At 42.4% G+C, this 26,575-nt stretch overlaps 1 protein-coding gene and 1 long non-coding RNA gene across 17 annotated transcripts in view; one reads left to right on the top strand and one right to left on the bottom strand.

Moving 5' to 3' along the window:
- Nucleotides 1-26,575, top strand: part of PALM2AKAP2 (PALM2 and AKAP2 fusion) — a 452,863-nt gene that overhangs the window by 318,646 nt on the left and 107,642 nt on the right. The gene's annotated exons all lie outside the window — the stretch shown is intronic.
- LOC139046361 (uncharacterized) lies at nucleotides 8-26,547 on the bottom strand. The gene is made up of 3 exons (XR_011506295.1): nucleotides 26,190-26,547; nucleotides 18,230-18,426; nucleotides 8-12,845 (listed from the first exon to the last, which is right to left on the bottom strand). It is a non-coding gene; the product is annotated as an uncharacterized lncRNA (long non-coding RNA).

Genomic DNA, 26,575 nt, shown 5'->3' with positions numbered 1-26,575 from the left:
TAAGGGATCCTTTCTCTAGTTTGATTCTCAAAGGGCATCTTTAGAGGAACATGAGCCTATGGCAGACTTCTAGGGGCAAAATGAGCACTGCCCCTCCACCCTGCTGGGGTTCCCACTCTATTCACTGAAGCCTCAGTGAGTCAACCAGAATAAGATTTCCTGAAATTTGGGACCTAGGTCGGGAAACCAACTGAAAACTAGAATTCAAGACTTGGGATTACCAATGGGCTGGTTGTAGGACCTTCAGTGAATATCTACACGTAGATTGTCTGCAAGTGGTAACCCGTTGGGGACAGTGAAGCAAATCTGAAAATTCTGAGCTGAGAAACCGGGCCCCACTGTGCATTGTGAAGAAAGGTCAGAGAGGCATAAAGTGGCTTTGATCTTGACTCAAGATTTCCACTGATGTCAGCGGGAAGGCAGCACATGGCCCACTCCAGCTGGAAGGCTAATGGCCAGAGGTTTACAAAATGAGTCATCTGGAAATCAACTTTATTATCACTGTTCTAATTAAATGCATGAATTTATAATCATTGCCTAGATTGAGGAATCTGTAGCAAAATTTGTCAGACCCAACTGCTTCCCTTCTACTACTGAAATAGACGCAAAGGAATGGTCCTCCGCTCTTGGAATTCTGTTTACGTTTCAGTTAACAAAGGCTGGGGGTGCGAGGACTTTCTAACCTTTTTCTTGAATGAACAGAATTTAAATATATGCCACTTATGAATTTTTCTTTGACAAACAAGAAGTAATGTCCCTTCCTATATGGAAATATAACTTGAGATATTTCACTCCTGGATTTATTAGTGCAGTAGTCCCCCTTTATCTGTGGCTTCACTTTCTGCAACTTCAGTTACCCTCGGTCAAGTGTGGTCCAAAAATATTAAGTGGAAAATTCCAGAAATAAGCAGTTCATAAGTTTTAAATTGCATGCTGTTCTGAGCAGCATGATGAAATCTCATGCCATCCCATTCTGTCTCTCTCAAGACAGGAATCATCCCTTTGTCCAGCGGATCCACACTGTAGACGCTACCCACCCGTTAGTCAGTTAGTAGTCATCTCAGTTATCAGATCGATTGTCCCAGTATCGCAGTGCTTGTGTTCAAGTAACTCTTATTTTACTTAACAATGGCCCCATAGTCCAATAGTAGTGATGCTGGCAATTCAGATACACCAAGAGAAGCTGTAAAGTGCTTCCTTCAAGTGACAAGGTGAAAGTTTGTGACTTGATAAGGAAAGAAAAAAGTTGTATGCTGAGATTGTTAAGATCTACAGTAACTTTTATTATAGCATATTGTTATAAATTGTTCTATTTTATTATTAATTATTCTCTTTCTATGCTTAATTTGTAAATTAAACTTTATTGTAGGTATGTATGTGTAGGAAAAAACATAGTATACTTGGGGTTCAGTACTATCCGTGGTTTCAAGCATCCACTGGTGGTCTCGGAATGTGTCCCCCGTGGATAAGGGTGTAGAAGCTGTACAAAAGAAGATATAGGCTGAGGGGCCGGCCTGATGATGCAGTGGTTAAGTTCGCACATTCCAGTTCGGAGGCCTGGGGTTTGCCGGTTCAGATCCCGGGTGCAGACATGGCACCGCTTGGCAAGCCATGCTGTGGTAGGCATCCCACATAGAAAGTAGAGGAAGATGGGCACGGATGTTAGCTCAGGGCCAGTCTTCCTCAGCAAAAAGAGGAGGATTGGCAGCAGATGTTAGCTCAGGGCTAATCTTCCTCAAAAAAAAAAAAAAGAAGAAAAGAAAAGAAATATATTCAATATATTCAGGATGAATATATTCAAGCTTTCCTTTGTAATGTGAAGATTGAACTTATTTTATCTGTGTTAAAAATGTTAGAAAAAGGGGCTGGCCCCGTGGCCGAGTGGTTAAGTTCACGCGCTCCGCGGCAGGCGGCCCAGTGTTTCGTTGGTTCCAATCCTGGGCGCGGACATGGCACTGCTCATCAAACCGCGCTGAGGCAGCGTCCCACATGCCACATCTAGAAGGACCCACAATAAAGAATATACAACTATGTACCGGGGGCTTAGGGGACAAAAAGGAAAAAAATAAAATCTTAAAAAAAAAAAATGTTAGAGAAAGCCAACAAAAATACCACAATGAAATTAAGTGAAATATGAGATGGTAGCCTGATTGGTCAAAAAAGGTCAACTAATCCACATAATAACTATCCAGGGCTAAAAGTTCATTTGCCTGTAATTGTATTTATCGGAATTTGCAAGACAATACCGTAAATTGCCATGATACATGGGTGTTTTGCTGGCTCTTATTGCAAAGACTGAGCAGTCTGAGACGTCTGTGACCACGGTAGATAGAGATGGATGGACACTGATAATGAAACTGATGGATTTAGATGCTCTGTTTTGTAATCTGTTATCATTTCACAAATTCGTATCTAAGATGTGTTGCTAGTATCGCTCCAGATGTAGTGCAGACTCTTTAAGTGATCAGAAAGACTGGAGTTTTATGAAGGCAAGTGTTGTATTCTGATAGAAACAAGTTTTGCCCAAGTCCCATTTTATAAGATTACCACTTAATCATTCTACTCATCCTTGGCCCCAGAATCTTTTTTTTTTTTGAGGAAGATTGGCCCTGAGCTAACCTCTATTGCCAATCTTCCTCTCTCTTTTTTTTCTCTCCCCAAAGCCCCAGTATGTAGTTGTATATCATAGTTGTAAGTCCTTCTAGCTCTTCTATGTGGGACGCCACCACAGCATGGCTTGATGAGCGGTGTGGTAGGTCTGTGCCTGGGATCCAAACTGGCGAACCCTGGGCCGCCCAAGTGGAGCAGACGAACTCAACCACTATGCCACCCTGCTGGCCCTTGTACCAGGATCTTGAATAAAGTTTTATTCGGGACCATCCAGTTTAGATGTCATCCTCAATCTCTCTTAAGAACGGAGGACTTTTAGTTCACAAGAACTGAACCCCCCCTGAAGAATGAAAACTACACACTTTGAAAAGTCAAGCAAAATAGAAACATTTAAATACACCAGTAATTCCTACCAGTATTATTAAGTTGCTCTATTAATGACAATCTCTTCTCAATAAAGAATTTGTGAAACCTCTAGGTGGATGTAACTTAGGGAAATGCTGCTGTTTAGATCTGCTCCTTTAAGTTTTTCAATTATGCAGCAACCATCCATTGTTTTTCTTTGCAATCATGCTGTTTTCCACCCCACACTGCTTTATGTATCCATCCTGCCCTTGTATCTATCTTAAAGTATTTTTTTCTGTCTCTCTAAGTGCCTGATGTTCACTAATTAACTACAGACTCCTCATCATATATTTATGTATCTATAGCTATTCCTGTTTCTAATAGCTACTTTGCATATTCTTGCAATATCAGCTATTCCTGCCTTTTGCCCTGGGAAAACAAAATATTCTGTTAAAACATTAATTATAATAAAACTTGAGACATTGACACTTCCCAAGGGGAATAGCAGCAGAAATCACTAAAATGGTTTGTTTTCCTCCATATTGCTCTTCTGGTGATAGATGTATCGTAGGGCTTAGAAATTTTCTTTCTGAAAAAGATGCAAAACTTTTTGCAGTTTCATAATTGTCTGAATGTGGTTTTGTCTACTATATGTAGCTTTTTAATACCATGTCTTATTTTGAAATGACAAAGTCATGCTTCTTAAAATACACATGACTCAGACAAGTGAATTCATTCATAAACACACTTCTGTCATTGTGAGGAACTTTGAAATAAGAACATGCTCTAAATACACTGATGTAGGTAGGAGTATCATACGGGCTTCCTCAATAAGTATAAATCACTCAGTGTAGTAGGTCGAACTGTGAACTCCTTCCTTCCTCCTAAAATGGTTGGTCCAAGCCCTAAACCCTGGTACCTGTGAATATGACCTTGTTTGGAAAAAGGGTCTTTGCTGATGTACTTAAGAATCTCGATATGAGATCATTCTGGATTAACCAGGTAGGACCTAAGTCCAGTGACACATGTCCTTATAAGAGACAGAAGAAGAGGAAACATATGGAGAAGAAGGCCGTATGAAGAGACAGAGGCACAGATTGGCGTTATACGCAGGCCCAAGCCAAAGAACATGGAGCCACCGGAAGCTGGGTGAGGCAAGGAAGGGTTCTCCCCTAGAGCCTTTGGAGGGAGCACAGCCCTGCCAATACCTTGATTTTGGACTTCTGGCCTCCGAAATTGTGAGAGAATGAATTTCTGTTGTTTTAAGCCACTGAGTTTGTGGTAATTTGTTATGGTAGGCCTAGCAAACGAGTACGCTCAGAGCCACCAAGGATTGCATCTCCTCTTCTTGAGGGCCGATGCCATAGAGGCTGAAAACCATATTACACACATCCGTCACTATTTCCTTATTCTCTGCTCCCCTTTGGCAAATTGTTCTCGCCTGTTCTTGTTTTGAGAGAACCACTAATCTTTTTCAGCCTGTATCACCATTCACTAGAAAAAAAGATAGTTATATTTCAGGATTGCTTCTATATTATATCTTACTCTGTTTTGCTGCTTGTCTAGACATTGATTAAAAAAAAAAAGATATGGATCAATATTTGCTAAAACTTGCCTGACCATAAGAATCACCTGCAGTGGTATAAAAATTAACAAAAAATACAACTTCCCAGGCTTCTTTCAAAATTCAGATTCAGAAGATCTGGGTTTAGGAATTAGCTGGGTTTTTTTAATTTATTTTTTTTATTGAGGTTATGATAGGTTACAACCTTGTGAAATTTCAGTTGTACATTATTGTTTGTCAGTCATATTATAGGTGCTCCACTTCACCCTTTGTGCCCACCCCCACCCCCTTTTCCCCTGGTAACTACTAATATGTTCTCTTTGTCCATGTGTTTGTTTATCTTTCACGTGTGAGTGGAATCATACAGAGTTTGTCCTTCTCTGTCTGGCTTATTTTGCTTAACATAATACCCTCAAGGTGCACCCATGTTGTTTGGAATGGGACGATTTTCTCCTTTTTTATGGCTGAGTAGTGTTCCGTTGTATATATATATATATACATCTTCTTTATCCAGTCATCAGTCAGTGGGCACTTAGGTTGTTTCCATGTCTTGGCTGTTGTGAATAGTGCTGCAATGAACATAGGGGTGCATAAGTCTCTTTGAATTGCTGATTTCAAGTTCTTGGGATAGATATCCAGTAGTAGGATGGCTGGGTCATATGGTATTTCTACTTTTAATTTTTTGAGAAATCTAGGAATTAGCATTTTTAACAAGTGCTCCAGGTGACTTTTAGCAGGTGACATCAAGCAGTGTAGGGTGTGGCCACATGAGCCCTGCCTTGCACCTGGCTCTCTGGGTGTCCAGCTGGTCTGAGCAAGGACTTGAGGACTCCCTCTTCGAAACCCTTTGATTACATTCCTCAGCACACTGACGAAGGCTCAGACTGCTCCTCCTGGCATTGCGGATTTCCTCACTCCGACTGCAAGGTTCATTTCTAGCCCTGTCTTCCACTGTGTCTCTCTCTGTACCCATCTTTGCCCTCTCCACCCAGTCTGCTTACAGCTCGAGTGATGTTTTGAAAAGGCCAATGTGATAGCATCCCTCTGCTCACAGCCCTTCCAGCCTTCCCATTGCCTGCAGGTGCTGTGCTTTCTAAAACCCCGTGGCTTTTATTCATGGCTTCCTTGATCTTGCTCCCCTCACTTCCTCTCTCTCCTAGCCTGGTTAACTCCTCTTTAGATTCCAGTCTTTGGCTCAAATATTATCTCCTCAAACAGTACTTTCTGACCAGTATTGTTTGTTGCATGCTCTCAGAGGACCTGGTATTTCTCCTTCCCAGCCAAGCATGGAAATAACCACAGAGGTCATTGCATAATATCCAGTGTCCCCGCTAGAATGTAATTTGCTGAAGGGCATGCACCTCGCTGGGTGTCTAGCACATCACGTCCAATTATCAGGATTTGTTGAATGAACAAATACATGAATGAATGAATGAAGACCTATCTGTATCTAGCCTGCAGTTAAGCTGGACCGCTGGCCTGCCTCTTACCTACTCCTAGTGTCTCGCCTCAGGTTCCCTTCCTGCTTACCCTGCATGTGCCACTTTGTCAGTGTTTTGTTTTCCACGTTAGATCCTCTAAATTGCTGTTCATTTTTTCTTTTACCATTTTTTTTACACAACTTAATTGAGGTATGCAATTGACATACCATAAAATTTGCACATTCAAGTGTCGAATTCAATAGTTTTTGGTAAATTTACCAACCATCACCATAATCCAGTTTTATAACATTTTCATCACTCCAGTAAGATCCTTCAGGTCCCATGACAGTCAATCTCTGTTCCCATCCCCAGTCGCAAGCAGATGCTAACCGACTCTCTGTCTCTACAGATTTGCCTTTACTGGACATTTCATATAAATGGAATCATACAACATGTGGTCTTTTGTATCTGGCTTTTTTCACTTAGCCTGGTGTTTTTGACGTTCATCCGTGCTGTGGCCTCTATCAGTATTTCATTTCTTTTAACGCTGAATAATATTTCGTGGATATACCAGTGTTTTGTTTTGTTTCTTAGTCCATTCATAAGTTGATGGACTTTTGGGTTGTTTCCACTTTTTGGCTATTATGAATAATGCTGCTACAAATATTCACATTCAAGTTTTTGTGTGGACACGTTTTCATTTGTTGTGGGTGTGTACCTAGGAGTGGAATTGCTGGGTCATATGGTAAATCTGTGTTTAACTTTTGGAAGCACTGTCAGATTGTTTTCCAATGTGGCTGCACGATTTTACACTCCCACCAGCAGTGGATGAGGGTTCTAATTTTTTTCACGTTGTGGGGGATCAGAGTTTGCCACCCCAAAATGTGTCTCTCTGGCATGATTATTTTGGAGACGAAAGGACTCAGGAAGAAACTTTGACCTTCCTCCTAATTTCCTAAAAGAATTTAAGATAGAAGTGCATGTCCCAGGAAGGAGCTGTCACCATAGGTAATTCTAGGTATGCTAGACAGGAAGGCACTAGCAAGCCCATTTTTATCAAAGTTCTCTCTCAGGTCTCATTGTCTGTAGCCCAGAAAACATTTGCTTTTCCATCTCTGTGTAAATTGCCTTCCTCCGCTTTGAAGTCCCAGACCACTGCTCCCAGCATCCTCCTTTGTCCTTAGCTGAAGATGATATTTAAGGTGGTGGCTTCCACCATTTTGGAGAGTTACTCAGTTTTCTTGGGTGTCTCCCATGTATGTATGTTATTAAACTTTGTTTGATTTTCTTCTGTTATTCTGTCTCATGTCAGTTTAATTCTAAGACCAGCCAGAAGGACCTAGAGGGTAGAGGAATAATTCTTCCTCTCCCACAACATCTTAGCCAACACTTGGTATTGTCTGTGTTTTGATTGTAACCATCCTAGTCGGGGTAAAGTGGCATTTCACTGTGGTTTTGATTTGCATTTCTCTGATGGCTAATGATACTGAGTGTCTTTTCTCGTGCTTTTTGGCCATTTGTATGCAGTTAATTTTTTAATGGCTTGATTTCCCTTGTTTGTTCAAGGGTGGATTCTGTTATTAAATTCTCCACCACAGGCATCGCCCTCTCATTGCAGATGCTCAATGTTTTCTGAATGAGGGACCCTCTTCTTCACTGTGGGGGCTCAACCCACCTTTCCTCTTTAGGATCACTGCTGCCTCCCCCCACCACTGCCCTGGGTAGGTGGGTGAGGTCTCATCAATTTCTTTTCTTTCCATTTCTTTTCCTTTCTTTTCTTTCTCTTTTCTGTCTGGTTATTTTCCCCTCACATCTCAGTTTTTATTGTTATTATTACTTAATCATCTTTATTAGCCTATCAATGTTATTTTTTATTATGGTAAAATATACATAACCGAAAACTTACCCTATTAATGATTTTTAAGAGTGTAGTTCTGTAGCTTTATGTCATTCATAGTGTTCTGCAACCATCACCACTGTCCACCTCCAGGACTTTGTCATTATCTCAAACTGAAACTGTACCCATCAAATACTGATTCCCCATTCCCTCCTCCCTCCAGTTCTGGGCAACAACCTCAATGTTACATTTTATATGTAATAATATCTAGCTGTCTTCTCAAAGAGAATTTAAACACATCCTATTAACAGTAAAAAGCCAGTAAGATGGCTAGATCTCAACCTAGCATTTTAATATCTTCTAGACAAGGCGAGCTAGAAAGGCAATCCCTTTATATACATTCAAGACTAGTGCTGCAAAATAAAGTTACTAGGAAGCTGCTACATGCTAGATTTTAAAGGAAGTTGCTGGTCACAGAGCTTCCTTTCTTCTGGGGATTGAACCGCGTGGTGCCAACATCCTGGAAGTGCCTTGACTTTGTCCAGCTGGGTGCTTTGCTGGGAGCCACAAATTGCACCTGTTCAGCTCTGCATTGTTTGCTTGAATTTTCTTTATTTGATGACTGTTCAAAACGACATGAACCCCTGTTAAAACTACATCAATCTATTTTGAAGAAATAGCTCTTGAGTAGAAATTATATGATTTGGCTGCCATTTTAATCAAATACACCAACGAAATCCCACATGCTATCTTTCCCTTGCCTTCTTGTTGTATATAAAGAGACTAAAAACTAAGTATTGGCAAAAAGGAGCACAGAAAATTCTAATACACCAAAATTTTTCTCAGAAAGAAGGCTTGTACTTATTTACATTGTTGAAACATGAACCAAGGCCTATTAAAAATTTTAAGTTTAGGGGCTGGCTCCGTGGCCGAGTGGTTAAGTTCGTATGCTCCGCTGCGGTAGCCCAGGGTTCGGATCCTGGGCGCAGACATGGCACTGCTGGTCAGGCCACGTTGAAGTGGTGTCCCACATCCCACAACTAGAAGGACCTACGACTAAGATATACAACTACGTATGGGGGGTTTGGGGAGATAAAGCAGGAAAAAAAAGAAAAAAAGAAGATTGGCAACAGTTGTGAGCTCAGGTGCCCATCTTTAAAAAAAAAAATTTAAGTTTATTGGAGCAAAAAATCCATTTGAATCAAGCAGTACCAAACTGGAAGTGGCTAGCAGTGTTCCACCACAGGAGCTGGGGAGAGACTCATAGAGAAAAGGCAGAAGCAAAGAAAGGAAATTATCCATTAGCTATATAGCTTAGAGCCTAGTTGGCTATTTATGATTGGTTGTCCTTTGTTCTTTGATTTCATAACATTGAGGCATTTACAGGCTTAGATTCTGGTTTGCTTCCATAGGCCTCTATAGCATTAGAGCCACATCAAACTAATGGCCTCCTTGTTTAATTAATTTAACAACATATAGAATATTGTGCTTAGGCATGAAACAAGATGGGTACCATTTAGGCAAGTTGGAGATTCTGGCTGTTAAACCATTTGAAAGGGACGTGTTTCCTAATCAAGGACATGGGAAAGCCACATCAAAAAAGGATGTTGTTTCTCTATATGTCAAACTTACTGCTGGGAGAGATTGTTCTCCTGGAAGGGCAGATGTTCTCTGTTACAAAAGGGGAAAGCATTTAGACCCTTCCGGTTCCTGTGGTGAATAGAGGCCACAGCTTTCTTTGGACGTCGCTTCTAAAAGGCCATTCTGCTGAGCGCCTTTTGTTGGCAGCAGTGTCGAGCCACTTGTCCTTTGTATATGATGATGACGACATTGAGGATTGTGTTGTGCAGGGGCTCTGGACAAAAAGACACATTTGGGACCAGAAGTCCTGTCTACAATGTGTCCCTGCATAAAGATGGCTCTAAATTTGCTTCCTTGCTAAAGGAAACAGTTTATTGTAGATTTTTTTAAATCCTTGTAACTATTTAGAGTAGTGGATCTCAGAGGGGGTTGGCAGTGGAGGGTAGGAGGCATACCCGGACTACATGGCTACATTTTCACACTACCCCCTCTTTCAGAATCACTGTCTTGAATGTTTAAAACAATATGCATTTTGCATTATTCAAGGAAATGGATGTGAAAGGCCCTCTTGTAAACTGTAATACGCTGCATCAATACAGGTTATTATTATTCTTATGTATTACTCTCTATTTGTCAAATAAAATGGAAGTCAAAGAAATGAAGTCACAACCATTGACAGCTCTCAATTATCTATGGAGAGATAAGGAACATTCCTGGAGAATGAAAGATCTCAGGTACCTTCTTCTTTGCCATTTTGTTTCTTCACCATGCTCTCTTGCCGCTGACAATACTACCTAATATTGATTGAGCATTTGCTATGAACTGAGTACTGGGCGAGGCCCGTACGTAAACTGTCTCATGTAATCCTCAAAACCACCGTGTGAAGGAGGAACTGTTATTAATCCCATTTTACAGATGTGGTGACTGTGGCACGAGAAAGTTAAGTAACTTCTTAAAGATCTCAAAGTGAGCATTTGAACCAGCTAAAAAGACACTTTTTAATCTATTTGGCTATTGATGAATGCAGATTAATTTTACTATTAGCTAAAGCAGGAGAGCTCCAAGGATGGGGCAAGAATAGCTTTGCCTGATAAAATACTGGACAGCCAGTTAATTTGAATTTTAGATAAGCCATGAATAATATTTTAGTATTAATGTGTCTCGAATATTACATAGGACATACTAATAAATCATTACCTAAAATTTAAATTTAGCGGGGCATCCTATATTTTAATTTGCTAAGTCTAGCAGCCCAAAGGCAGGAGGGGTGTTGCAAAGGAGGTGAAAGGAATTGCTTAATGCATTTGCTGATTGTAGTTTGGGATTATTTGTGGTTTTTAATTTAATTTAATTTTACTATGACTTTATTCATTACAGGAATATATATTATATTAAGCTTTAAATCAGACAGATAGACAGTTTCAGTTCATATAATGTACTGATAACCTATCAACAGACCTCTCCTGATACACTTTTTTCTTAGAAATAAAGGCTTCCGAACCTGACCCATGTCAAGATCTGTACCTCATTGGTTTCTCTGCCAAATGAAAATGTTATCACACAAAGATGGGGGTCTTCTACCCAATGTGTATTAAAAAAACCCAATTATTACACACCAGCTTTTGAGAGAAGAATACAGCTTTATTGTGAGATTGATCTGCAAGGAGACACGGGGCAACACTTTCAAATCTCTCTCCTAACCCAAGTTTGGGGCAAAATTTGTGGGATGAAGTGTAGGGTGGTCTGAAAAGTGGAGATAGATGATTGGAGGTAGGGAGAGGTGAGGTAATTGATGATTTGTGCGAGCATAGTCAAGGTTCATGGCTCTTCATAGGACATGTGCACAAAATGGCGGCACTGGCATGATCTGGGGGTGGAGTTTTTAGCTCCTTGACATCAAAGGGTCACCTATCCCTCATCCACACAGGCCAACTTGATGAGTCGGTGGTCTTCACTAGCCTGAACTGGACAAGGAGTCAACTCTCAGTTTCTGAAAAACTTAAGCACTTGTTGCCATGGTGACCCAAGCATCAGAGATGTTATCTATAGGGAGGGTTTTAGTAATTCATTATCTAACTACTTTTGCAAACAGACAACTAACTGAGTATAGTTAAAACAATTTGACCCCTAGTTTCAAAACTATGGGAAACTCTGCCCCCAGTTTGTTTCTCTTGAACTAAAAAATAAGCTTTTCTTCAATCTGGGCATGTTATCATTTTTCTGAAGCCTGTTGTAGGATTTTCACTTTGGCTGGGCTAACAGTATTGGCCTGGTTTCATTTTCTGCAGATAATTTTATCATCCTAGTTTTTAAAATGTTGATGAAATATTTTTGCACTTTTATCAACTCTAGTACTTGGAAAAATTCCCCTCTCTCTGAGTGGTCTCCTCCTAAAATAGATGACACCGGCCTGAATAGTCCCAGCAAAAGTTCTGACACACTCACAAATATTTCCTGAAGACACCAGTGCATTTCCTCCTATGCACATTTCTAGCATTCTAGTGGTGGGAGCAACTAATGATGATAAAACTCTAAAATAGTCTCTGTGCGTGGATGTCAGGGCCCATTTGCAGATAAGCCCGTCTTCTTATAAATGATCTGCCCCAATCTAATTAGCTTCGAAACAGGGCTCATTTGCACGTACCAAAGTCTATGACTTCCCATAGCACTAAAGCAAGCAAACCAAACGCAGAACCCATTGTCAGAAACCGTTGGTCTTTGGTGCTCTTGGAACATTGCCAATCTGGTTCTCACTTAGCCAGCAATTTGCCTATCCAGTTAATTTATTAATAAATTGTCATTAATGTCCTTGAGGGTTTGGCATGGTCACAAGTTATTCCTGGAAAACAAATTATTCACGTGGCCATTTACAAAAGGCCTTGTCTTTCTGAAACAAGTCAGGTATCACAGAGGTCTCATAAATCTTGAGCGTAACCTTCAGATTATATCCGTTGGATTCATAGACAGAAAGCTCTTGCTTTAGTATATAAGCACTTAAGATTGTTTAAGTGAAGGGCCGGCCCGGTGGTGCAGTAGTTAAGTTCACACATTCTGCTTCTCGGCCGTCCGGGGTTTGCTGGTTCGGATCCTGGGTGCGGACATGGCAGCGCTTGGCAAAAGCCATGCTGTGGCAGGCGTCCCACGTATAAAGAGGAAGATGGGCATGAATGTTAGCTGAGGGCCAGTCTTCCTCAGCAAAAAGAGGAGGATTGGCAGTAGTTAGCTCAGGGCTAATCTTCCTCAGAAAAATAAAAATAAAAAGATTGTTTAAGTGAATATCTAGTGCTTCTCTCGATGAATTATCGAATGCCTTCCTTTTCCACCTCTTTCTTCTACCCATCCTGCAATGGCCTTCACCTTTACCTTTTTCTGTTGTAGTGAAAGCTTGTAGTTACCATGTTGGAAATCATGACACACATGTAAATCGCGTGTAACAACAGAGAACATGCTCGGAGGAGATGGTTGACTCATTGGCGAGGAGAACAGGCTGCAAAACACAAATAGGTTTACATTCCAAGAGCTGGGCTGTTCTGATGTCACTTGAGCTTACTACCATTGCAAAAATTGCTTCTTCAGAAATGTGCCAACAAGAATGTGACATTTCCTTCAGCTCAACGTTCTTATGTCTATTTCTGAAAAGGAAAAGGTACCAGCAGCTACAACCCCACACCCTCTCCCAAAGAGATCTGGGCCAGAGGGGAGGGTGTTGGATCAGCCATCTCCTCTCCGTACGCTCAGACTCTGAGTTTTGATCTGTAACGTGATGAGTTTTTGAGTGAATTTCAGTTTAGAAAACTGAATAATGACTATAATAGCTAACATTTATTGAGAACTTTCTGTGTACCAGGTGTTGTCCTGGATCCTTAGGGTATTATATTATTGAATTCTTAAAACCACAATCCTATGAGATGGACACTATGAGTATCTCCAATTTGCAGGGGAAGAAAATATACAGAGACACTAAGCAACTGGTCCAAGGACACACAGCCAAGGAGTCCCAGAACCCAGATCTAAGCAGGCAGTCCTTGCTCTTAATGACTTTGCCTGGTCCAACAAAATGATGATGCTGGTATGCAAACACACAAAGGAGGTCTCGCAGCCCCTGATCCATAAGGGAGCTTTTATGTAGTCCAGTTTGCGTCTGCTCTTCAAATGCAAAGCTGGTGTTTTCTGGTGGGATAAGATTAGATTTTCGTCCCAGAGATTTGGTCGCTTTGCAGGCTTGCCCTTGGGTCTTCATCCCATCAACATTCTGATTACATTTTTCATTATCATTCTACTGCAGCGATTCATGAATATGATAAAACAGAACTGCCTCTTCAGTAAATAAGGGAAGCTGGGCCTACTGTGAATAAATAGACCTTTCATTAATCTGGAGGAAGTCAGCATACAGATGTCCTGCAGTATTTATTAGGAGGCCACTATACCTACCACGCCTGAGCTTGGGGCAGTTTCTTTTTTTAATTTTTCCTAAGATGTCTGCATTTCTATGTTACACAGCATTTGTTGACTTTTAGGTAAAAAATCAACTCATTGAATGTTGGTGCATGCTCTTATATGTGGCATACTATATTTAAACATATTTGAATAAAAATTCAAATTTTGAGGATGATTTTTCAAGTTTATGTTAATAAATCTTTTGGAATTCTTTTTTGTTTGTTTCTTTTTTTTAGCTCAGGAAGATTAGCCCTGAGCCAACATCTATGGACAATCCTACTCTTTTTTGGCTTGAGGAAGATTAGCCCTGTGCTAACATCTGTTGCCAATCTTCCTCTTTTTGCTTGAGGAAGATTGTCACTGAGCTAATATCTGTACCAATCTTCCTCTGTTTTATGTGGGATGCCGCCACATTATGGCTGAAGAGTGGTATGTAGGTCAGCACCCAGGATCCGAACCTGTGAACCCGGGCTGCTGAATCAGAGCACGTCAAACTTAACCACTACACCATGGGGCCAGCCCCTGGAAGTTTTGAAAATAAAAGCTTATTTAAGTTGAGAAATAGACCAACATCATCCACTGAGTCATTATATTTATTATTCTTAATGTGTTTTAAATATGTTGGTTCTTGCAAAGAAAACATGAACAAGACCCAAATATGAAAAAAATTTTCCAGTTTATATTAAGATTATCCCATGAGTGACATAGGAAAATCCCTCTTAAGAGAAAGGACATTGCAAGCGAAGCAAAGAATCTTTTTCTTTTTCAAATAAAAAAATGCATCCTGTTTCTAAGCATTTTTCATAGTATTTGACAGTTTATTAAAATAAACCTTTTTCCTCCATGTGGATTTTATCAAACTTTCTTATCCTATAATAGCCATTGGCCCATCATTCCTATTTTCTTCTCCTTGCTCACCCTTCTTCCTTCCTCCTTTTCTCTCTTCCTTCCTTCTGTGCTTCTTTCTCTCCTTCTTTATCTGCCTCCTCCCTCCTTGCCCCCACTCCCTTCTTGGCCCCCTCATTCACTAAGGCCACTATGTTACTTTACTGTGTTATTTCATTTAACTTTTCCAACTAAACGCTGAGATAGGTACCCTTACTTGTCCCATTTGTGCAGCAGATGGAGAGATCGATGCTCTGAGAAGGTAAGTGACTTCCCCAAGGTCATGAAATCTGTAAGGGTGGAGTCAGGATTCAGTCATGGTTGGAATATTCCAGAGCCCACAGTTTATTGTTTTCCATACGATGAGTAAGTATTTCTTTTACAATTGGGAAACTATTTTAACTAAAATGTAATGACAGGAAACTAGCTATGATCCTCTAGGAGAAGAAATTAATGAAGAACAGATCTGATTTAAGATTACTCTGGCTTTTTGGACTGGCCACAGGGAAGTTGCAGAGCCGCAGACTGGCACGGATTAATAATGTCAAGTAGCTGACATCTGCTGAGAATCTAAAAGGTGGGTTCTATGGCCTCTATAAGCATTATCTCATCCAATGCTGACCACAAACCCATGCTCTGTAGCATATATAGTACTATATAGCTGTCCCCATTTTAAAGACTAGGAAACTGAGGCACAGGGAGGTAAACTGCGGAAGGTCCCACCTGGAGTTAGTGGAGGAGTGAGGGTCTGGCCTCTAGTGCATATCCTCCTCACCGTGATGCCAGACCATGTCTTGCCTGTGATCCAAACGTGCTCTTCCTTTTCTTGAGAGTTGCTGAGCCAGTTAACTTCACAAGTAGCCATTCTCTTGGAGTTGAGATCCACAGCAAAGAAAAGACCAGAGAGCTTTCCCCGTGGAGGGAATCAATTACTTTCAAGCCACACACTCTTTGTACAAGTGACATGTCTGAAAAGAGCTGTGTTTGTGATTAAAGCGTTAAAGAGAAGAAGGCCACTGATAATAGGAGAGAAAAAGGAAAGGCCAATTGAAGCCACCCATGGTGAATGTTAGAAATTTAAGGGTCAATGTGATCCTGTCATATGAAACCCTAAATTCTTCTTAGAAATTGCTTTACAGGAAAATCTAATTTGTTTAGTGTTTTAAAAGTGCAATTTTTTTTTACCTAAAAGTTCAAGAGCTACTCTACCCAATGTACTTTCAAAGGCTGTTTTGGGGCTGGCCCTGTGGTATAATGGTTAAGTTCTGCCTGCTCTGCTTCAGTGGCCTGGGTTCACAGGTTTGGATCCCAGGCGTGGACCTACACTGCTCATCAGCCATGTTGTGACGGCATCCCACATATAAAAATGTGGAGGAAGATTGGCACAGATGTTAACTCACTCAGGGTGAATCTTCCTCAGCAAAAAAAAAAAAAAAAAAAAGGGAGGCTGTTTTGGTGAGTTGGTACTTTGTCTTTGAAAAGATATTTCCTAGAAAACTGATCAAATGGGGATTTTTTTGAACCAGTTCAAAAGAACATTTTATTGTAATGATTTATGATCAGAATGTTGCTTGAGAGAGTATTACTAGAGAAAGTGACAGGTGCTAAAATGTTTAAGTAATGAGGAAGGGGATTTTATTGAGAAAGGAGGACAGTAGTCTGGAAGGAGCAGTAAGAAGAACACCCATGCCACCTCCAGGCCCGGTGGTTCCAGGGAGAGAGAGGGAAAGCCCTTGCCTTTGCTCGCTGCCGCATCCCAGCCCCTACAATGGTGCCTCATGCATGGTAGGATCCTAGCAAATATTTGTTGAAAGGGTGAATGATTGAATGATAAAGGATTTAAATTTTGGCGAGAGGAACCTTTGGAGATTGGCTTAGGAAGCTAACTCAGGTGCATTGTGAAAGGCGGACAGGATGGAGGAGAGGCCAAAGGCAGAGATCTGTTAAGGGGCCATCGAATGGTCCAGGAAGAAAGGAGGAAGGATGGCCTGTGCAGAGGCCGTGGGGCACAGTAAGAGGGACCACACTGACTTGACTATGGTGAGGAAGCGGACGGAATTGACCACAGGGATTGTGGGACCCTTAAGTCAGGAAATACAGGGAAGATGAGTGGGGGGAGGGGCAGTAAGGCGTTTGGTTGGAGTATGTGGGTTTGATGGATCTCGAAGGGAAGATGCTGAGCTCCAGGTAGGACTCCGGGGTGCACTCAGCAGCGTATCTCTACTCAGGGGAGGGTCAGGATGATGAGAATATGGGAGAAGAAGATAGTGGATGGAGCCCCCGGGAACAGCAGCCTTGGGGGGCAGGCTGAGTGAGAGGCCTTGAAGGGGAGGAGTTGGATAGGCTGTAGCTGGTGAGAAGGGCTTTCCAGGTAAGGAGCAGAGTATGAGTAGAAGAGGTTAAAGAGCTGGTGGGTTCAGGGCAGACCGTGTGATGCCAAGGCAGACCAAACGAAAGCAGTGGGTAATGCTCAGGCTAGAAGAATTGGGGAGCAGGGGTCAGGCGGTGTGGACACTGACTCTGCTCGTTTCTGCACATCACAGTTCCTGCCCTGGGATAAGATGGAGCCCCACTCTTGTAGGAACCAGGCCTGCGGGATCCAGTGCCTGGAAGGGACTCTCCTCAGTGAGTGGCCACGAACCACAGCGCACATGCTTGTCAACGTGGACCTTTCACTTCCCCCTTGATATTCAGGTCCATGGCAGCATCCTCTGTTTGCAAAATATTCCAGAATATGGAGAAGTGGCTGGAGGCTTTAACAGAACTCAGAGAAAAACCCTGGGACAACCAGATTGAGAGGAAAATATTTCTAGGATACTATGACAGAGAAGGTGGACATATATCCACACCGACACCACAGCCATCCCAGGTGCCTGGGCCGCCTACACTGATGGTAACCACTGCTTCTGCCCTTGTCTGGCCTCACTGCCAAGGCCGCCAGAGGTGGGCCATAGATCTGACCCTGGCCTTAAAACCAAATTAAGCAGGCCTTACCTTCACCATCCCATGTAATTGTTATTATTTATTGTTTTCTTTAGAAATAATAAAAATACCAAAGAAAGCAAGCTTCCAGGAAAGAAATTCGGCCTGAACTGGGCCTGGGTTTGTGTCCTGACTTGGACCCCGTCTTGCTGGGTGGTTCTGTGCAAGGCCATCCCCCATGTAGGATTCCCTTGCTTCACAAATAATAACCAACATAGAATTCTTGCTTTGTAGCTGGCCCTGAGCTTACAGCTTTACACGGATGATCTCATCAGCTCACACAATCATATAGGGTAGCTGTGCTCATGGTCTGCCTTTCACAGGTGTAGATTCGGAGGGATGGAGATGCTGAGTAACTTTCCCAAAGTCACACAGCTAATAAGTGGCAGATCAGGATTCGAACCCAGGCCTTTGGCTCCAGAGACCCTGTTTTTCACTAACACTCAGCTATGCTATAAAATGAGGAAGGCCGCTTGGGTGATGCGTAATTTTCCTCTTAGCTCTAATTCTCATGTCTCGGACATGATATGCCCTCACCCATCCCAAACAAATAGAGAAAACACTCACATAAAACAGGGTAGCAGGGGCCGGCCCCGTGGCCGAGTGGTCAAGTTCGCGCACTCTGCTTTGGTGGCCCAGGGTTTCGCTGGTTCAGATCCTGGGCGCCGACATGGCACTGCTCATCAAGCCATGCTGAGACGGTGTACCACATGCCACAACTAGAAGGACCCACAACTAAAAATACGCAGCTATGTACCTGGGGGCTTTGGGGAGAAAAAGGATAAATAAAATTTTAAAAAAAACAAAAAACAAAACAGGGCTGTCCGTCTATCTAAACACACAGTTCTCTGTGCTTGCCTATCTTATCTCAACCAGTCTATAAATTACTTAGCAGTGGGGCACTCGGCTCCTCAAAGCCTGAGTCCTTTGCGACAGTTACAAACTGTTTCTGATACCGGCAGCTTTACTCATTTATGCTCTCTGTCGGGTTTCTTAAGGTATTTGAGTTTGCAATGCCTGCTTTGAAAATTAACTAGGTAGTGATGTAAAAAGAAAAGGAAAGAAGGAAAGAGGGGAGGGAGGAAGGTGGGCAGGGAAAGAAGGAAGGAAACAAGGAAGGAAGGAAAGGAGGAAGGAAGGAGGAGAGGGAGAGAGAGAAGGCAGAGGTGTTTACTTAAGGAGTTAGAGAACCCTTGCAGATAATGTGGGTACAGATGCTTTAGCTGACTTTATCATAAGCTATTGTGGTTTCTGAAGTGATTTCATTTGCCATAATCCCACCCTAACAGAGGCTTTTAATATGCTGTAGAGGAAGCTATTAACATTTTTTGTCTTTAAATAATCTTAACACTTTATAATCTTTGTGGTTACTTAGGTAAGTAATTAACTTACTCTGGCGTAAATAAACTTCAAGTGCCTTCCTAGTATTCCCCGATCATATTCAGTGAGCTTATATTAACACTAGCATATACAATTTAATATGTTCAATATTGTAGAAGAAAAAAGCCTATTTTCTCATTGGGTAGTTCTCGGCATAAAACATGTGATGAGAGAGTCAGAAACTACTGCAAAGACTACCTTTGTGATCATCAGAATTATTAGAATTTAAAATGTCAAGGGGCTGGCCCGGTGGCACAGCAGTTGAGTGCGCACGTTCCGCGTCAGTGGCCTGGGGTTCACTGGTTCAGATCCTGGGTGCGGACATGGCACCTCTTGGCAAGCCATGCTGTGGTAGCCATCCCACATATAAAGTAGAGGAGGATGGGCACAGATGTTAGCTCAGAGCCAGTCTTCCTCAGCAAAAAGAGGAGAATTGGCAGCAGATGTTAGCTCAGGGCTAATCTTCCTCAAATAAAATAAAATAAAATAAAATGTCAAAATTTAGCCTTTTTTTCCACCTAATATAACTGAAAATCCTTATAGTTCTTTTCATAAATTAACAGCCTGTACTTAAAAGTTCTGAGGGAAACACTTGAGAATTACTGGAAAAATGTTACCGACCCACTTTTTAAAAACTAAAAAATAATTCTCATTTTACCTACAATTGAAACGGAATTAAGCACCACTGGAAAAAAGGTAGTTTTGCCTTTAAACCACAGATCGTTAATGAGAAACCAATTCGTTGGGTTCACTCGGGGAGAGCTGTCCTCCACGTTGGGCACTGTTTCCCAGCATGCCATCTGTGAACACGCTGGGTACATTCCAAGTATATTCAGCATATTTTGTGTTTTTGATAACAGGCTTAAAGAGCACCTTGTTTTATGCTGTGTCTCCATTAGGGCATAAACTCTGGAGTGTTTACGAGATTTTTTACATGCTTCAGTTGTTAAATGAGAGAAAATTCTCAGCCAAAAAACAAAGAACTTGGGCCTCATAGAGCTTTGTTGTTCATTACCAAAGTAATACACCAGTAGGTTCTTGTCATTAACACATAAGCTTTGGGGCCTCTGGAACTAGAGGTTTGGGACCCCAGTAGTCCTGTGTGGACATCTGTGTCTTCCTGCTCCCCTCACCAGAGGGACTCTGTCCTCTGTGCTCTCTTCCCCATCTCCGCTCTGCCTTCCCCCTCCACAAATAGCCATTTTCCTCCCTCCTTTCCAACACAGGGCTTCCTGATGTTGCTGCTTCCCATTGAAAATCTTAGTTTGGAATAGTGTTTGACTTTTTCTTTGTAATGGTACCGTTTAAATGTATGTCACAAGGGGCAATCTGGATGACACAATGTCACTTTGTCAATGCAGGGAAGACACAGTGCAGCTGTAACGTGGGACAAAATGAAAACAATTAGATGGGCGAATGTTGCTCTGGTTTTGCAATGTTCGGAGTGTTTTCAAAGGTCTTTTGTAAAAAGAGTCTCAAGTGGCTGGGGTGAAGGTAATCAGGTCACCCTTTCCTTATGTCAGAGGATTTGGCAAAGAAGAGGCCACGTGTGAGGATGCAGGGAAAGGAAATAAATGTGAAACAGGCAAGAAAGGAACTTCCTTGGGCACTGGAAGCCAGAGACCCTGGAGAGGAAATGAGGGAAAGGCAGGTACCACAAACTAGGCCAAGAGTAAACACAGTCCAGGAGCCAAGGGTTCTCATTTGACGCTGTCCCTGTCTCTGTGTCTGTCTGCTTTCTCCTTCCCTTAAGGATGATTGCGTCCACCCCAAATGGTTGCCCAACCAGGCTGTGTAACAGGATCATGTGGAAAGTTTAAACAAATGCAGATTCCTGGGCTCCAGATCTTCCAGGGAAATGAACCCAGATTTTTTTTTGTTTTTTCAATTTCCCAGCTACTCTTGATGTGAGCTAGCTTGGGAAACACTGATTTGCAAAGTGTTAAGAGGTGACTACCACTCAGCAACCAGACCTGACCTTAAAGAAGAGATGGTTTTGAGAGGGGTATTTTTAATTTGATAAAATCCAACTATAAGTCAAAACAAACAGTCCATAGACTGACACATGTCAGTTATGTGTTGTACATTCAGGAAGTTGATGGTTAAAACAGTCAAAGGATGGATCATCTCTTCTATGAAAAAGCTGCATTATCTAGAGATAAACTTTTTACCCGTAAATAAGAATCAGACATCAGTGGAGAAAGGTCTTAAGTGGGAAATCCACGAACATATAAAACATCCAGATGAATAGGGTAAAACCACTATTTGAATTAGAAAGCCAGCAAATGATCTGTGGGAATCCTAGCACTGAGCTGGTCGGCTCTCCCAGGTCCGGCAGCCCGCAGGACTTGTAAATTACTCGAATGCCTACAGACAAAGTGTTGGAGGTTGTCCAGTGCCCACCCCACTATTTTTATGAATATTTAACTCAAGGGCCTAACTCAAGTCGGGTGGGGTTAGTTTTCCTGGTCACCTCTTGTTCTGATTTCCTATTTTGTCTGAATTCTTAATCTCACATCTATCTTGCCTGATATCCACCCTGTACCAACCCTCATACAAGCCCCTTGCTTTTGGTTCTCCAAACAAATGCCGTTCTAAGTGGTCTAGGGGTTACCAGAAGGGCTTACATTACAACATAGCACAGCAAACAACTTTATTTGTTTTATTTATTTATTTTTATTTATTTTTTCTTTTTTTCCCAAAGCCCCCCAGTACATAGTTGTGTATTTTTAGTTGTAGGTCCTTCTAGCTGTGGCATGTGGGATGCCGCCTCAGCATAGCTTGATGAGTGGTGCCACGTCCGCACCCAGGATGCGAACTGGTGAAACCCCAAGACTGCCAAAGCAGAGTGCGAGACCTTAACCACTCGGCCACGGGGCAGGCCCCAGCAAACAACTTTAAAATGTCTATTGGTCATTCTCTTTCTGTTGACCCGCTCTGTGATCAGGACTTTCTCAGTCACTGCCTCCTCCTCACCACCCCAATCTTTCATCTGACTCCATAGGTTTTATAGGCTTCTGAATTCCAAAAGTGAATTGCACTTAAACAGTGTATAAACATTTTTTTTTTTTTTTGGTGAGATAGATTCACCCTAAGCTAACATCCATTGTCAATCTTCCTCTTTTGTTGCTTGAGGAAGATTAGCCCTGAGCTAACATCCATGCCAATCTTCCTCTACTTGGTACATGGGATGCCTCCACAGCATGGCTGATGAGTGGAGTAGGTCCACACCCGGGATCCAAACCCGCGGACCCCGGGCTGCCAAAGTGGAGCACGCAGAACTTTAACCACTCAGCCACAGGGCCAGCCCCTAAGCATTTTTTAGCTCAAGAGAGATCACTAAATTGTCTTCCAAATTTATCTATTTATTAATGTGAATTTATATTCCCATCAACAGTGCAATCACTTAATTTTCCTCATTCCCTCACCAACAATATCTAATACTTGTATTTTATGTGTTTACCAATATCACAGGCAAAATATATTGTCCCAATATTTTCACTTGCATTTCTTTCATTATGAAGAGTTTGAGCATGTTTTTATAAGTTCAATGGCCAGATGTACTTGTTTATCTATAAACTACTGGCTTGTTTTTTCTATTAGGTAGTTGGTAATTTTCTTCAATTTTCTTATTGATTTGTAAGAACTCTTCGCATGTTAGAGACAGTCACGCATTGTTATATATGTTGCAAATATTTCCCCCAGTTTGTTTCTTCTCTTGGATTTACAATGGGGCATCTGGTCCCATGGGGATGCCCTTGGGATTGGGAATTTTTCCTGATTTTCCAATGACCTCACTTAGTGCTTGGCGGGGAAAGCCCCACAGATTAGGGTTATTGGTTTGATGTGGGCTAGCCTTTTTAGTGTCGATTTTGTTTGCTTTTCCCTCTTACTCTTTTTTTCTAGCAAACCTTTATTTTCTGTGGGGCACATTTAGCACTTGAGGATTACACTCAGCTGGTGCTTTTTGGTTCTTCTCCTTGCTTGAAGGAGGAAATGGCAAATTCTCTTTTATGACGGGCCATTCTTGGCCCCTCCTTCAGGCTTCAGATCAGCTCTCTGAGCCACTCACAGGTCTTTTTTTCAGCTTCTACTCTAAAGTTGGGGGTGTGTGGCTACCGCTAGACCATTATTTGCTGAATTTGGTTCATTTTGCTCAGTTTGGGGAGAGAGAAAGAAGAGGCTTTGTCAGTCTGTGTCTAGGCCGACTCCTTTCCCAGACGCTTAACCTTTACTTTTGGTGTTTCTCTAATAAGTACATTCTATTTCTTAAGTCCCCTGGAGGCCACTCTTACTCAGGGGCATGGTTTAAAGTGGGCCGGCAGCATGGCAGAGGCGACATGAGCAAAAACGTACACCTCAGCCATAGCGAGAGAAATTCTGATCTCCTCTCCTGCCAAGCAAAATTTCCGTGGAAGGTTTTGTGTCCTGGATGGGTAGCGCCTTTGGGAGCATTTAACATTTACACATCCCAGCTAGGGTTTTTTCACAGAATTCGTAGCCTTTTATTGGCTTCAAATGTGCTTCTAAAGTGCGTCTAGGAGACTAGATGTGCTTCTTTCATAAAATATTCTCAGCTGTAATAACCATTATCATGTCAAGAGACATACGATGTGATGAACCCATAAGCAGGCACTGGGTAAAGCCAGCCTTTCCCATCTCCTGTGTTTCTCACACTTCTGCCTTCATTTTTTTTTTTTTTTTTGAGGAAGATTAGCCCTGAGCTAACATCTGCTGCCAGTCCTCCTCTTTTTGCTGAGGAAGACTGGCCCTGAGCTAACATCTGTGCCCATCTTCCTCTACTTTCTATGTGGGACGCCTACCACAGCATGGCTTGCCAAGCGGTGCCGTGTCCGCACCTGGGATCTGAACCCACAAACCTGGGGCCACTGAAGTGGAACATGTGCACTTAACTGCTGGGCCACTGGGCCGGCCCCTCACTTCCACCTTCTTAAGAATCGCCTGGGAGCTGTGAAAACAATTTCTCTAGCCCTGCCCCAGAGATTCTGACTTAGTAGAGAAAGTGGAGCAGGAGTCTGCATTTTTAATAAGCACAGAGGTGGTTCTGCTATCTGTGGTCCTTGGTACTGGCTTTGAGTCCAGGGCACGATATCTCAACCTCAGCACTGTTGACATTTGGGACAAGGCAATCATTTGTCACTTGGGGGGGGGGTCCTGTGCACTTTAGGGTGTTAAGCACCATCCTTGGCCTCTATCCTTTAGATGCCAGTAGCAAGCCCTCCCATTAAGACAGTCTGAGTGGTCTCTAGACATTGCCAAAGTGTCCCTGGGGGGGAGGAGGTGTGTCAAATCACCCTGGATTGAGAACCACTGACCTGGGGGAAAATAAATGAGAAAATGTTAATTAAAAAGTTTTTACTTTCACCTGCAGATGTTCATACCCTTGCATGGTTTTCACTGAACAAATTAAACAAATATTTCTGAGCACCTGATATGTACCAAGCCTTTTATATTAAAAATGTTTAATTTAATCATAGCTACCTCTCTAATATCTTATAAGATGGAAGAAAAGGAAATGTTGTTGTAAATTAATATCTACTGAACACGCATTTTTCCTAAATTAATATTCTCAGTAGTTTTTGGTAGGATATACCAGAATTTTTTTATATTAACAGAAAGTTAATATTAATTAATATTAAAATAATGTCAATATTTACATTGGAGTTGCTTTAGGAAAGAAGTAACTTAGAAGAAAGCCAGTGTGAATTGCTGTACTCTTTCTAATAATGAAACAAATTTGATTTCTAAACTTCACGCTTATTCTAATTTAGGAACATATGAAGAAAGAGGGATGGCGCACCTGCCATCATACTATTTATAAAATCTCACCTCTGCTGTAATTTTGGACTCTTTCCTTGGAGAGACCATGAGCAATCTATATAAATAAGTGTACCCAGACACGCTCATTTCAATGTGAGGTTTTCACTTGATGGTAAAATGTTAAAAATAGATCATGATATAGGGCACACGAATATTTAACTCCTTAAGTCAGTGATGTGAAGGGAAGGAAGGAAGGAAGAAAGAGAGAGGGAAAGAGAGAGAGGGAGGGAGGGAGGAAGGAAGGAAGGAAAACAGGAAAGAAATTGATTGAGGGTGAAGCCGTGAAATCTCTTGCTGCTGGTCAGTAAATTCTGTTGAAATTCAAGAGTGTAGGGGACAAACATCCAAAAACCTGGCGAAACAATTCCTAAATGCCAAAAAAAAAGAAGCCTATTGACATTCAGGAACCCTGAGGAGAACAGCTGATGTCTCCACTGAAGCCTTTAATCCCTCTTGAGTAAAGGTGTGAATAAATCTCAGGCCAGGAAAGAAGCCTTTTGTTGGAAGGGCGTTATTTTCCCTGTGTCATTAGCGTGGACAGGCTTTCTGGGCAATTCTCGAACAGATCATTTCTTTGTATTGGAAATCAAGGACCTTTGTGGATTAGGAAAGAAGAACCAGCCCCTGGCGGTTGTCTTTCCCTGCTGCGTTTGGAATGCAGAATTGACTCTCACAAGAGGACCCAGGACCTTGGCCAGCGGTTCAGAAAGAAGCAGGCCAATTGAAGATGGAAACTCAGAGAGTAAGGGCCTCTGGCTTGCAAAGCTGGAGAGAGGGAATCACTGGGAAAAGGCAAACCCTGATCATGCCTAGTGGAAAGTTGAATCAAGAAGTCGGACTTTGTGTTATTTTCCTCTGCAGAGAGCGTGCAGAGTAAGATTTTGCTCTTTTAAAAGGCTGTTTTCTGTGTGGGGTGCATCTCTCTGTCCTCTCAGGATTTCTAGACGGTCCATTTTCGAAGGGTCATTAACATTAGTTAAATATTCATGGTGGGGGAGGGGATTACAGACTGAAATTTCAGACAGCTGGGGAGTGAGGGATGGCTGGCCGCCCGCCTAACCGAGCCCCACGCGGTGTATCAGCTGCCTCCTTCCCCACCGCTGGCTTTGTTAACGCACGCGCTTTGACACCAGGCCACCGGCTGCCACAACCTGGAGGGCAGCGTGAAGGCTCTGGCGAGCCTGTGAGCCGGAAGCACCCCTTCAACACCTCAGCCTCTGGCCTACATCAGGGAGGGGTCCCAAACACACGGAGAGCCCGTCCCTGTCACAAAGACCTCCCAACCGCGCCCAACGGTCCTACTTACCCGGGGGCAGTCGTGGTGCTGGGTAAAGAATGAGGGACTCTCTCCCCCCTCGGGTAGGCACTCAGCAGCTCCTGGAGTTGTGAGCGCGCACACGCACCCACACGCTTCCACATACTCGTATGGATACACCAACACACACGTCCACATGCACGCGCGCCGACACACCCACCCGTGCGCTAACACAAGCCCACATGCCCAGACACAGAGCCCTCTCCTCAGTTAGGAAACACTCAGCTTGACTTGCCCCATCTCTCCATCCCTCCATCCCTCCATCTCTCCATCCATCCATCCAATCTATCCATTCATTCCTTTCTTGGTTTCTTGGTTTGTGCATAGATTCCACCAAAGCCACAGAGAGGTGAGGGTGGTTGGGGAGGGGATGTGGA

The sequence above is a fragment of the Equus asinus genome, chromosome 10, assembly GCF_041296235.1.
Source record: "Equus asinus isolate D_3611 breed Donkey chromosome 10, EquAss-T2T_v2, whole genome shotgun sequence".
In the NCBI taxonomy this organism is placed as follows: Eukaryota; Metazoa; Chordata; class Mammalia; order Perissodactyla; family Equidae; genus Equus; species Equus asinus.
Note: the sequence above shows the minus strand (reverse complement) of the source record. Positions and strands in the feature narration are given on the sequence as shown.